This window comes from Erinaceus europaeus, chromosome 6 (genome assembly GCF_950295315.1).
Source record: "Erinaceus europaeus chromosome 6, mEriEur2.1, whole genome shotgun sequence".
Classification (NCBI taxonomy): domain Eukaryota; kingdom Metazoa; phylum Chordata; class Mammalia; order Eulipotyphla; family Erinaceidae; genus Erinaceus; species Erinaceus europaeus.
In genome coordinates this window covers 47,153,196-47,165,433 of record NC_080167.1, presented here as the reverse complement: position 1 = coordinate 47,165,433, position 12,238 = coordinate 47,153,196, and the positions used below count along the sequence as shown (strand labels likewise).

Sequence of the window (12,238 nt, the reverse complement as noted above, 5' to 3'; positions counted from 1 at the left end):
TAGGGGCCAGGTGGTGGCCCTCTGGTAGAGCATACATGTTACAATGAGCAAGGACCCAGGTTCAAACTTGTGGATCTCACCTGCTGGGGGAATGCTCCATGAATGGTAAAGCAATGCTGCAGGTATTTCTCTTACCCCCTCTTCTCTATCTTCCCCTTCCCTCTCAGTTTCTCTCTTTCTCCATCTGAAAAGTAAACAAAGAAACAAGTAAACAAACTACTCAATGATCTCCTCCCTCCCACACACCAGTAGAAAATGAATTCATTCAGCTCTTAGCTATTCCCTGTTACCAGGTGACTGTGAATGATTTGCTTTTACTTACTCCAGATCTGCAGGTATTCAAAACTCTTTACAATTCATGGCGCATGTCATCAGAACCAGTGCCTCCCTCTGAGTTCTCTGTGCTCCTTTAAATTGACCAGCCCATCTATCTCAGTTCCTTCTATCATAGGAGATAATAGATGAAAGCTCTTTCTGTGTGTCATGATCTGTTTTGTCTTGGGTGTATGTCTACGGAAAGGGCTTCTTAAGGCTTCATGTTACAGGTAAGAAGCTGAGGAACAGAGATAGTAAGCTGTTGTCTTCAGGCCACACAGTGAGTCACCAGAAACACAAAAACCTGGGACTTCTGAATCCAAACCTTGGACTCTCCAATTCTCAGCCTTACTCTACCCTGTATAGCTCACACTCCCCTGAGTGGTCTTGAGAAAGTATTCATCATCATTTAATTTCAAATTTAATTTTTCAAATATAAATATAAAACTTACATTTCTCTTTAAGTATTAGTAGTAATAATAATAATAGTAGCATGAAAATTTTTGATACCTGCCTGTGATAAGTATAGGTATAAGCAGAGTATAAGCAGAGAAATGGAACTTTGGTGGTGGCTCTGAGTCTTATACATACATGTGTAGGTATGAAACTATACTCCAGAAATTTTATAATAGTGTGAGGCCGGGCAGTTCTTCTTCTAGCGTTTGCCCTTCTTCCGTAGCCAGTCAACAGCGTCAGGTTGAGCCTGATGTAAAGTTTAGAGACCTCCTTTGAATCTGAAGAGGTGGCAGTCGTTGACTATCAGGGTCATAGTCTGTCTGTAGCCGCAGGGGCAGTTCGGGTCATCTCTGGCTCCCCAGCGATGGAACATAGAGGCGCACCGGCCATGGCCTGTTTGATAGCGATTGAGGAGGGCCCAATCATAACATGCTAGGTCAAAGCCGGGTTGACGCTTGCAGGGGTCTGTGATGAGGTGTTTGTTCTTTACCTCAGCTGACGGCCAACTCTGTTTCCAAGAGTCTGGAACAGAGAAGTTCAGTGTAGGTATAGGGGACCAGATTGGGTGATGAGACGTCAAGCGTTGGACAGGGTGGGCGAAGATATCCGTGTATATTGGCAGGTCTGGTCAAGCGTAGACGTGGGAAATGAACTTAGATGATGCCGCATCCCGACGAATATCTGGTCAAGCGTAGACGTGGGAAATGAACTTAGATGATGCCGCATCCCGACGAATATCTGGTGGGGCGATATTGCTAAGAACTGGCAGCCATGGGACCGGGGTGGAAGGGATGGTTCCAGAAATTATCCTCATGGAGGAATATAATTTGGAATCGACCAAGTGGACATGGGGGCTACGGAACCATACTGGGGCACAGTATTCTGCAGTAGAATAGCATAATGCCAGAGATGATGATCATAGTGTGGAAGCGCTCGTGCCCCATGAGGAGTTGGCCATGAGGAGTCTTATACATACATGTGTAGGTATAAAACTATACTCCAGAAATTTTATAATAGTGTGAGGCCGGGCAGTGGGACACTCAGTTAAGTACACACATTACCATGCACAAGGACACATGTTTAAGCCCCAGGTTCCTACCTGCAAGAGAGAAGCATTGAAGCAGATCTGCAGGTTATCTCTTTCTCTCTCTCTCCCTTGCTCTGCCCCTCCATCCTTCCCTCCCCCTCTCAATTTCCCTCTGTTCTATTAAATAATTTTTTAAACTTACATTATTGTAAACCAATGTTAAATGAATAAGAATTAAATAAAATGGTGGCCAGCCGGGTGGTGGCATACCCAGAAGAGCACACATGAGTGAGGACCCTGGCTTAAGCCCCCCAGTCCTACCTGTGAGGCCCCCTGAGAGAAAGCTTCATGAGCAGTAGAATAATGCTGCAGGTGTCTCTCCTTCTCTCTCCTTGTCTATCTCTCTGTCATTCAGCCTCTACAAAAAAAAAAAAAAAGGCCACCTGGAACAGTGGAACCATGTAGGCACCAAGCCCCAGCGATAACTCTGGCAGCAAAAATGAATGAATAAATAAATAATAAATAAATAAATAAACTTATAAAAGATCACAGACAGGTATTTTGCGGAGATACTTTGGAGTTATTGCCATAAGAAAATTATTATACCTGGTTTGTATAATAAGCAAGTTGTTTGTTTACACACCTAAGTATGTGTTCTGTTCTTGCTCCCCTTATGAATGGTGCCCTTGTTTGCCTTCCCTATTAATTCAGGGCGTGTATGCGGGAACAGCTGGGGAGGGAGGAGCAGGGGAGAGGGATTATTGGCTTTAGAACTTCTGGATGGAGTTTCCTGGAGAGAATGACAACACCAAACCTGGGTGCTTTTCCTGCCCAGGTGGGGAGTCTGGCCTGGGGACATTGTTGAGGTGATGGAACGTCCTGGCAAGTGAACAGAGAAAATGTATACAGTTTCAGAAGTCCTGGTGACTACCACCACCTCGAGCATTTTAATCCTGAATATAACATCCTTTTTGTCAATCTGGTCATTAGTGTGTGTGTGTGTGTGTGTGTGTGTGTGTGTGTGTGTGTGTGTGTGTGAGTGTGTGTGTGTGTGTGTGTGTGAGTGTGTGTGTGTGTGTGTGTGAGAGAGAGAGAGAGACAGAGACAGAGACAGAGGGAGACAGACAGAGACAGAGAGAGAAGTGTTGCTGTTTTAGCAGTCAAGGTATACATAGCTGAGATTGTTTTATTGTATTCCCTCTTAGTAAGACTACAACACAAATATCAATTCGAGTTATGTGGTTTACCATGCAGACTATGATCAGTAAGAAAGGGAAAGAATTCGAGCTATCTGAACTCTGACCTGTCACTGAAGAAATAGAAATTGGGCTGAGGAGACAGCCTAGTGGTTCTGCAAAAGATGTTCATGCCTGAGGCTCTGACGGTCCAGGTTCAAATCCAGAAACAACATAAGCCAGAGCTGAGCAGTGCTGGTCTCTCTGCCTCTTTGTATGTCTCACTCATTTAAATAAATAAATAAATAAATAAATAAATAAATAAATAAATATCATTATCAACTGTTTTTAAAAAATATTCATTTATTTATTTTCCCTTTTGTTGCTCTTATTGTTTTATTGTTGTAATTATTATTGATGTCATTGTTGTTGGATAGGACAGAGAGAAATGGAGAGCAGAGGGGAGAGAAAGATAGACACCTGCAGACCTGCTACACTACCTGAGAAGCGACTCCCCTGGCAGGTGAGGAACTGGGGCCTCGAAACGGGATCTTTCCACAGGTCCTTGGACTTCGCGCTGAGTGCACTTAACCCACTGCACTACCACCCGACTCCCCATCAACTGGTTTTTTAATTGCCACTAGGGGCTCAGTGCCTGCACAGCAGTTCTATGTTCCCGATAGCATTTTTCTTTTTTTTGCTTTATTTTTACTTTTTGATAAAGACACAACTTGAGAGGGAAGAGAGAGAGATCTACAGCACTACTCACATCTCGTGAAGTTTTATTTCTGCAGGTGGGGACCAGGGACTTGAACTTGTGTCCTTGTCCATGTTAATATGTGTGCTCTAGGGAGAAATGATAGAGGGAGATGACAGAGGGCTCTGAACTGCTATTCCATCAGCACTCAGAGAGAAAAGAGGAAAAGAGAAAGGACATTTGATGCAATAATAGGTGTAGGTGTGACTTAGAATGGAAGAGAAGGCAGGACCATAGAGAAGAGAAGGCAGATACCCTTTTATCTTATAATTTTGTAAATCAACATTAAATCACTAATAAAATTAAATTATAAAAAATAAGTGTGCTCTATTGGGTGTACCACCACCTGGACCTAACTGTTTTTATTTGTTTGTTTGTGTTTAAAGAACAATTTTGAAGTTTATTTTGAAATTAATATGATCATCTCAATAATGTATTTGCTTGAGATTAACTTCACAGGGACATAGAGAGACAGAGAGAGATAGGTAGGTAGATAAATAGAGAGAGAAAGAGAACCACTCTGGTACATTTATCATTTGAGTCTCAGAGTTTCAGATCCTACTCTCTACCCAGGGGGATATTTCCCTGGCTGCATCAACTATTTTTTGCTTTTTGCTTTTTGGTTTTAACTGACTATAAGTAAAGACAGGAGGAAAAAAAAAAAAAAGAGCCCATCTCTATGGAGTGTTACACTTCACTTTTAAAAAATGAACTTTAAAATAAGAAGCTTCTAGAACTCCTATCTAATTCCACACAGATTCCCCTGAGGAAAGCAAAACAACATGGCAGCAGTCTGAAAGTCAGCAAGGGGAGCAGGCAGTGACTAGGCCCGTGAATGTGGCAGTTTCAGTGGGGAGTAGTGAAATGTTTCCACTGATGGGGAAGAGTTCAGACAAAATATGACGGAGGGACAGTTTGATGACTCTGCAGATGACCCTCAAGCCCAGTTTTTACCCCCTATCTCTGCCTTTTGCACAGCTGGCTACGTAGCCCCCCAAAGAGCATCTCTCTTTGACTTTGTCTCTGCCAACAGGAAAAGGAACTGCTAGAAACAAGCTTGTCTCCCAGGGGCAAAGTATTAGAGATGGTTAAAAAAAAACTTGATTTCTGTTTTGAAAGGCTGACACAAAATAGCTCACTGAGATTGTACACTGCTTTGCCATCTGTGTGGCCCAGGTTCAGTCTCGACCCCACCATGTTGAAGGAAGCTTCTGTGCCTCTTTTATTCTTTCTTTCTATCCATATCTATCTATCTGTCTGTCTGTCTGTCTGTCTGTCTGTCTGTCTGTCTATCATGTAACTATAGAAAAAAAGAAAAGATTTATTTTTCATCTTCTCAGAAGTCTGGGGAGATAGATGCAGTAGAAACTAAAGAGACAGGGAACTTTTTCTGAGAGGCCAGGCTTAGATCAGGAGTCCTTGCTTAGGGACCTTCCCCCACCTTTTGTTGCCCTTGTTGTTTATCGTCATAGTCGTTGCTATTGTTGTTGTTATTGCTGTTGTTGTTGGATAGAACAGAGAGAAATAGAGAGAGAAGGGGACGACAGAGAGGGGGAGAGAAAGACGCTTAGGTACCTTATGCCAGTGACACTTGGGGGACAAAAGTGTCCCTACATGGAACCTCCAGTCAAAGGAGGAAATTGTCACGGGGAGTGAACCACTGAAAAGAATGGGAAAGGTTAAAAGTACAAAGGTCAGAATTGGTATTAGAATATAAAGTATGTGTCAAAGTTTGTCTATGCAAAACTTGTGGATTTTACAGAGATTAAAAAAAAATAGACTAAATGGAAGGAATGTTTTGGCAGCAGATATAAATACCATGGTGGTATTTGAAAATAGATACTCCAAGACCTCCCCGGATGGGAAGAGAGATTCTATGCAAGAGCTGGCTTGGAATGCCCCCTAAGAATATAGAATGTGAAGTACCTACAAATCATTTGTTCTATGGCTGTTCAGGGGTCCAGGCTCTGGAATCAGGCAGCCTAATTAAAGAATTAATGGGCCTTCTGCAACTTTGTAAATGTTTCTTAATCTCTGTGTCCCAGTACTAGATCACTGGATCTGAGTGAGGGGATTCAGTCATGTGACACATAGGAATAGTCAACAAATAATGTTTTTTGTTTGTTTTGCTACCAGGGTTATTCCTAGGGCTCAGTGCAATTGAAGCTCCTCCCTTGCAGGTGGAAAATTGGGACTTGAACCCATGTTCTTGCATATTCTAGTGCCTGGTCCTCAAATATTTTTTTCTTTTTTAAAAAAAAAAATTATTGTCTTTATTTTTATTGGATAGAGACAGCCAGAAATTGAGAGAAATGGGGAGATAGGGAGAGAGACACCTGCAGCCCTGCTTCACCACTCATGAAGCTTTCCCTCTGCAGGTGTGGACCGGGGGCTGAAACCCAGGTCCTTGCTCATTGTAACATGTGCGTTCAACCAGGCGTGCCACCACCCGGCCCCAAATATTTTTTTTTCTTGTTGTAACAATCCTTTTTGGTGTGGGCATAGCTTATGTGCCACAGAATGCCACTCAATACTGCTCAGTGGTGCCATATTGAAACAGTGGAAGGGAGCTTGGTGTGATAGCACACCTGGTTGAGCCCACATGTTATAGTGCACAAGAACCCAGGTTCTAACCCTGGTCCTCACCTACAGGGGAAAAGCTTTGCAAGTGTTAAAGCAGTGTTGCAGGTATCTACCTCTCTCCCTCTCTATCTCCACTACCTTCTTGATTTCTGACTATCTCTATCCAATAAATAAATAAATAAATATAATAAAAAACATTAAAAGAAAGAAAGAAACAGTGGAAGAAAGCAAGAAAATTGCTGGTCTATCTTTGACTTTAAGATGCACATTGAGATCAGATCTTTCCCCAAGATGTCTCCACATATTCAAAAGGTAACTGCTTTGATACAGCATAAGTCTAATTCATCTAATGATTAATTCATTTTATTAATGACTCAATAGTTTTAATACAGAATTTCTAGACAATGGAGGTAAAGAATTAAAGGACAAGAAACCAAGTTGTTTACTAATATGTCTGGGTGATAAAATAATATAAGTAGGTTTTTTTTTCTTTATAATTTTTAAAAATATTTTTACATACTTTGATCCAAATGAGATTCTGAGGGACAGCTCAACAAATTCATTTCAAATCATATAGTTTAGCTCAAGAGAAGTTGAATTTTTTTTCTTCATTTACCATTTTTTTCCATTGCATGATAGATTTTACCAAGATCTTATCTCTATAGGAACAAATCTTCATACTTGATTTGTCAGACAGCAAACTTCCCCAGCAGTAAAACTGTCAACTTGATAACCAAGACCTATTTAGAATATTCTTAGGGAATGTCCCTTAGCATTGTTCACTGAGTCACCTGGAATAACCATTGCATGTCTGCGTTTCTCTATCAGACTTGGAACAGGTCATGTTAAGTTTTGTGGTATGTAAGCATGATCAGATGTAGATTTTTTGGTGCCTTGCAGGAAGAAACATATCTAAGATAGCCTACTGCAAAGAGATAATTAAGACTCTAAATGCTATTGAGAACTTTCCAAGACTTGGAAAAAACCTAGGAAGTCCTCATGAAGTCTTGTATCAGGCAAGAAACACTTTTGGGCAGCTTACTTTTCAGTTCCATGAGCTGGCTATCTTAAAGACTGCCTAAGCAGTCTTAATATTCAATCAGTTTGATTTTTATAAGTGACAGCTCTCCCATTAAATGACCTTGAAGGCCCTCCAACATTTCATTGTCTTATCTCTTACCTGACTTGCCATGATAAAATATTTCTACTGTTTTACTGATACGAACTGATAGATTAATGTATAAATTAGATCTACATCACTAAAAACTTGACACCACTAGTTCCATTAATTCTAGGGGGCATTTTCCCTTGTGGAAAGTAGGAATAGATGCATGAAGGTCCAAGATGGACCTTGGGCATAAAAACAAATGCATAAGGGTTATTGACAGGAAATCCCGATCAAAAGAGCTCTTTTCCCTATGACTCTGAAGCTCTGAAGAGTAGCCAGGCAGGAGATTTTGTGTCTGGGCTCATAGTTTCTACACTTTGTAGATGACAGTCATCAGCAGTGGAGCTTTATGGACCTACTCCAAGCTCTGTCACAGTGCCATAGGCCCCAGCCTAGTGCTCCAAATGATTGTGCATCCCTGGGTTGCTGTCATTCTGCAGTTTAGAAAATCAAGGTTTGCTCTATGTTTGCAGCAGCACTATTCACAGTAACACAGAGCTGGAATCAATCTAAGTGCCCATAGACGGACAGATGGATAATGAAGCTGTGAGAGGGGCTGTGCAGTGGCACATGTGGTGGCGTACACACATTACCATGCACAAAGACTCAAGTTCAGGCCCCTGATCCCTACCTGCAGGGGGGAAACTTCACAAGCTGCAGCTGTCTCTCTTTTTCTTTTCCTCTCTGTCCCGAGTTCTTCTAAATTTCTCTCTGTGTTATCAAGTAAAAGAAAGAAGGGAGGAAGAAAGGAAGAGAGGAAGGAATGGAGGAAGACAGGAAGGAAGGAAGGAAGGAAGGAAGGAAGGAAGGAAGGAAGGAAGGAAGGAAGGGAGGGAGGGAGGAAGGAATGGAGGAAGGAAGGGAGGAAGAAAGGAAGAGAGGAAGGAATGAAGGAAGACAGGAAGGAAGGAAGGGAGGGAGGGAGGAAGGAATGGAGGAAGGAAGGGAGGAAGAAAGGAAGAGAGGAAGGAATGGAGGAAGACAGGAAGGAAGGAAGGAAGGAAAGAAGGAAGGAAGGAAGGAAGGGGGCAAGGAAAAATGACTACTAGGAGCAGAGGACTCCCTGTGCAGGCACTAAGCCCCAGTGATAACCCTTGTGGAAGTAAAAATAAATAAGCAAATAAACAAATAAAACTGTGGATTTGATGCTAGGTGGAATACTACTCTGACACTAAAAATGGCAGAATCTGCATGCCTTTCACGACTAAATAAATGGAACTCACTGGAGGTTGATTCTGCTAAAGAAGTCAGTCAGGAAATCAAAAACAATTGCTGGATGATTTCACTGGTATGTGGAACAGAAATAACCAAAACAAATGGACGATAAAAAAGAGTAATAATAATAACCAAACTGATACTTAGACATTGTGAAAACGATGATGGTTACAGGAGAGAACAGAAGAATGGAGGTGGTATATGGATCTGTGGTGTGACAGCACTGCAACTTCGGTGGAGGATATTGTTAGCATTATCCACATCAAAAGTTGTGAAACTTAACTCGTCCCCACCTCCATCGCCAAACCTTATTTATTGTAAACTCATGTTATATCAGTAGAAGGAAAAAAAAAAAAAAGCTGAGTTGTAAAGAGATTCAATGCCCAGCTGGAGATGAGGTTGCTAGTTAGTAACAGGTGGATCAGACTATTCAAACTCTGGTTTCAGAGTCTATCTGTTGGCCACCATACTACATTCTCTGGCTGGAGCTTGAGAACCACCTGGTTATTTCAGGAATCTTTTCAAGAGAAACAGTTCCCCAAGAGCTGATGCACCTCCCGGATCCCTCTCTCATCTTATCAGATACAATTGGGTGGGTAATTTCCCCTAGATGGGGTGTGTTAAAAGGCACACGACATTCCAGAGCTGTGCTTCATTCCAACATTTGAGGCACAAATAGAAAAGAGAGAAGCAGAAGGGATTAGAAGACTCGTCATCTTGCTTTCAGTATTCTCTCCCCCCGCCCCACCACCCATGAATTAGATACTGTGACAGAGAGAATGGCCCTGGCAATGTGAAATGTTGAAATTTCAGTTTCACTAAGCAAAACTGAAAGAAAAATAAAGAAACCAAGTTAATCCAAAGAGAGAAAAGGCAGTTAGGAGGCATAAGGGCATGGCCACCCACCAAAGTAAGCAACAACTTCAACCATGGAAGAGATTTCCTCTTTGTTAGTGGGATGGTGAGGGACACCAACACTAGGGGGTGGGAGCCTATCTTCAAACAAAGGTGAAGGATGACTGTAAGCAGGTCAGGTTTAAAGTTAATTATGTTACACTAACTTCAAGGAAAATTAAGAACAAGAAAAAGTTGCTAAACTGGTCACTTATGGGTCAAATCTACTACAACACTGGCCATTGTTTTATTATAGGAAAACCACAGTTTAGGTTTAAGTGAATTGATGTGAATTTCAAAAAGAAAATTCAGAATAGATCTAGGTTGATGGGGAACCATAGCATCAAGTTGGAGATACTCCCCTATCTAAAAGGGACAAATGGTGAGAAAGTTTTACATACACCTATCACAGGGAGATGAGAAACTGTACCTATGTGTAACAGCAGTACTGTAAAGCATTGACCTCCCCAATAAAGTTATAAAAGGGGGTGGGGGCAAATAGAAAGGAAGAGAGAGTGTGGACTGATACCATGACACTAAGGTCTCAAGGAGGATTGACTATATAACATGGAACAAGTTCTGCCAGGTCAGAAGAGAGCTCAGAATTTACCATAGGCTTTATTTTCATGAGGGTCTCTGGAAACAAGAAACAAATAGGTCACATGGTGGAGGAAGTCTTGATTATAAGTGATGCAAGAAAGAAGGAATGGTGAGCAGTGATGGCATGGAAAATAAAAGATGCTTTCAAGAGTTTGACCAGAGCTTGGCCATGAAGGAATCTAGAGATATGGAGTAGGGCCCAGGGAAAGATATCTTTTGAAAATAGATATTTCAGCAAGTTTGATAGTAGTAGGAAAGAACTGTTCAGAGAGAAAGAAAAAAAAATGCAGGAGAGAGACTCTGAAGTGATGTTCTTGAGGAGGAAGTCAGAAGGAAAGGGTTCTGGTGTAGAAAGGAGGGATTAGGCTCAAGGTGTAAAAGTAGCAATTCATGCACTTCATCCCAACAGAAATAGCTCATGGCAGGCTAGCATTGAGCTGATGAGTGTGGGGTTGTGAGGAATTTCTTTGGTCACCATTTGTATGTGTTCAATGAATTAGAAAATGGAATCTCTGGCTATAGTATTGGTGAAGAATGAAAAGGTGTGAAATAGTAGTCAAACAACAGGCTGCCAGTTTGAAGGGGCCAAAGAATGGAGTCAGGTGGTCTAGAGCAAACTTTGGGGTTACAAAGGTAATGAGACCAGTGAACTAAATTCACATTAATCTCCCAGCTTACACATGCATACAATATACACACTGAACACACCATACTCTTACACAGGATCTATATACCATACACACCACCAGCAGCATACATAGACACATACACTCATCAGCTTAGCTATTTATCTTATCTCTCTCATCAGTTTTAAGTCATATATATATACTTCCAACACCATTTCTGTACTTACAGCACCTAGCAAAATTTCCAAGAAATGTTTGCAGAATCAGAAAGGACTGAACACAGAAAACCAAGACACATTCTTACCTTGAAGGGACATCAGCTGGACTTATAAACATCTGTAAGTCACAGCCACATCTTACACACTATAATTCTGGACCCCCAGACTCCCTCCCACAGATTGTCAGTCCCCTGTAGTTTATGGATCTGAATTGAATTGATTTATAGCACATCAGGCCTCGTTGCACACATTCATTCCTAGAGAGTAATGAACTTCCTTTCCAAGCTGTGCACAATGGAGGCCCTCTGAGAATGCCTGGTAAAAGTTTCATGTGCTTACAAACAGCACAGAGACCCTGAAAGAAGCTGCTTGGTAGATAAGGTAACAGGGTTCTACATTCTATTCATCTGTAAAAGCCCATTCATTTGGTTAAGCAGAGTGGATGGTGAAAAACTAATCAGACTGTATATGTACACAATGGAATACTATTCGACTATTAAAAATGATGAATTCACCTTCTTCACCTCATCTTGGGTAAAGATGGAAGGAATCATATTAACTAAGATAAGACAGAAAGAGAAGATGAATATGGAATGATTTCATTCATAGACAGAAGTTGAAAAACAAGAACATAAGGGAAAACACAAAGCAGAACTTGGTCTGAATTTGTTGTATCGCAGCAAAGTAAAGGACTCTGGGGTTCACGGAGTGTTCAGGTCCTGGAACAGAATGGCAGAGGAGGACCTAGGTGGGAAATTAGAGTGTTATGTGGAAAACAGAAATATTACACATGTACCAACTACTGTATTTTACTGTCGGCCATAAACCATTAATTCCCTCCCAATAAAGAGAAAATTAATTTGACTATGTGAATACCACTGTATTATTCACTTACTCACTGTTTTTTTTTCCTTCCAACCAACAATAAGGCATCACCTTTAAACAACAACCTGTAGTCAAGCAGTCAACAAGTGTCAGTGAGTCAACCCTTACTAAGTATCTCTTGTGTGTCCAGAATATTACTTGGTGCTAGAGAAGGACACAAAGTAATTATGAGACTTTCCCTATGCCCCGTATAATATGTAAGAATACATGACTCACTTAACAATAAAAACTTTTGAGTCAATGCTGAAGGTGAAACTAGCATCAACAGGATCAATGAAGACTTCAGACATGGTTTTAAACCATCATTTAAATCTCTAAA

At 41.2% G+C, this 12,238-nt stretch overlaps 2 long non-coding RNA genes across 3 annotated transcripts in view; one reads left to right on the top strand and one right to left on the bottom strand.

Annotated features, from left to right (window-relative positions):
• LOC132538923 (uncharacterized) overlaps positions 1-12,238 on the bottom strand; it is an 839,470-nt gene that overhangs the window by 604,843 nt on the left and 222,389 nt on the right. The gene's annotated exons all lie outside the window — the stretch shown is intronic.
• Positions 3,411-12,238, top strand: part of LOC132538920 (uncharacterized) — a 33,166-nt gene continuing 24,338 nt past the window's right edge. Inside the window, exon 1 of the long non-coding RNA XR_009550239.1 lies at positions 3,411-3,496. This is a non-coding gene — a long non-coding RNA (uncharacterized LOC132538920). The remainder of the gene's footprint in view (positions 3,497-12,238) is intronic.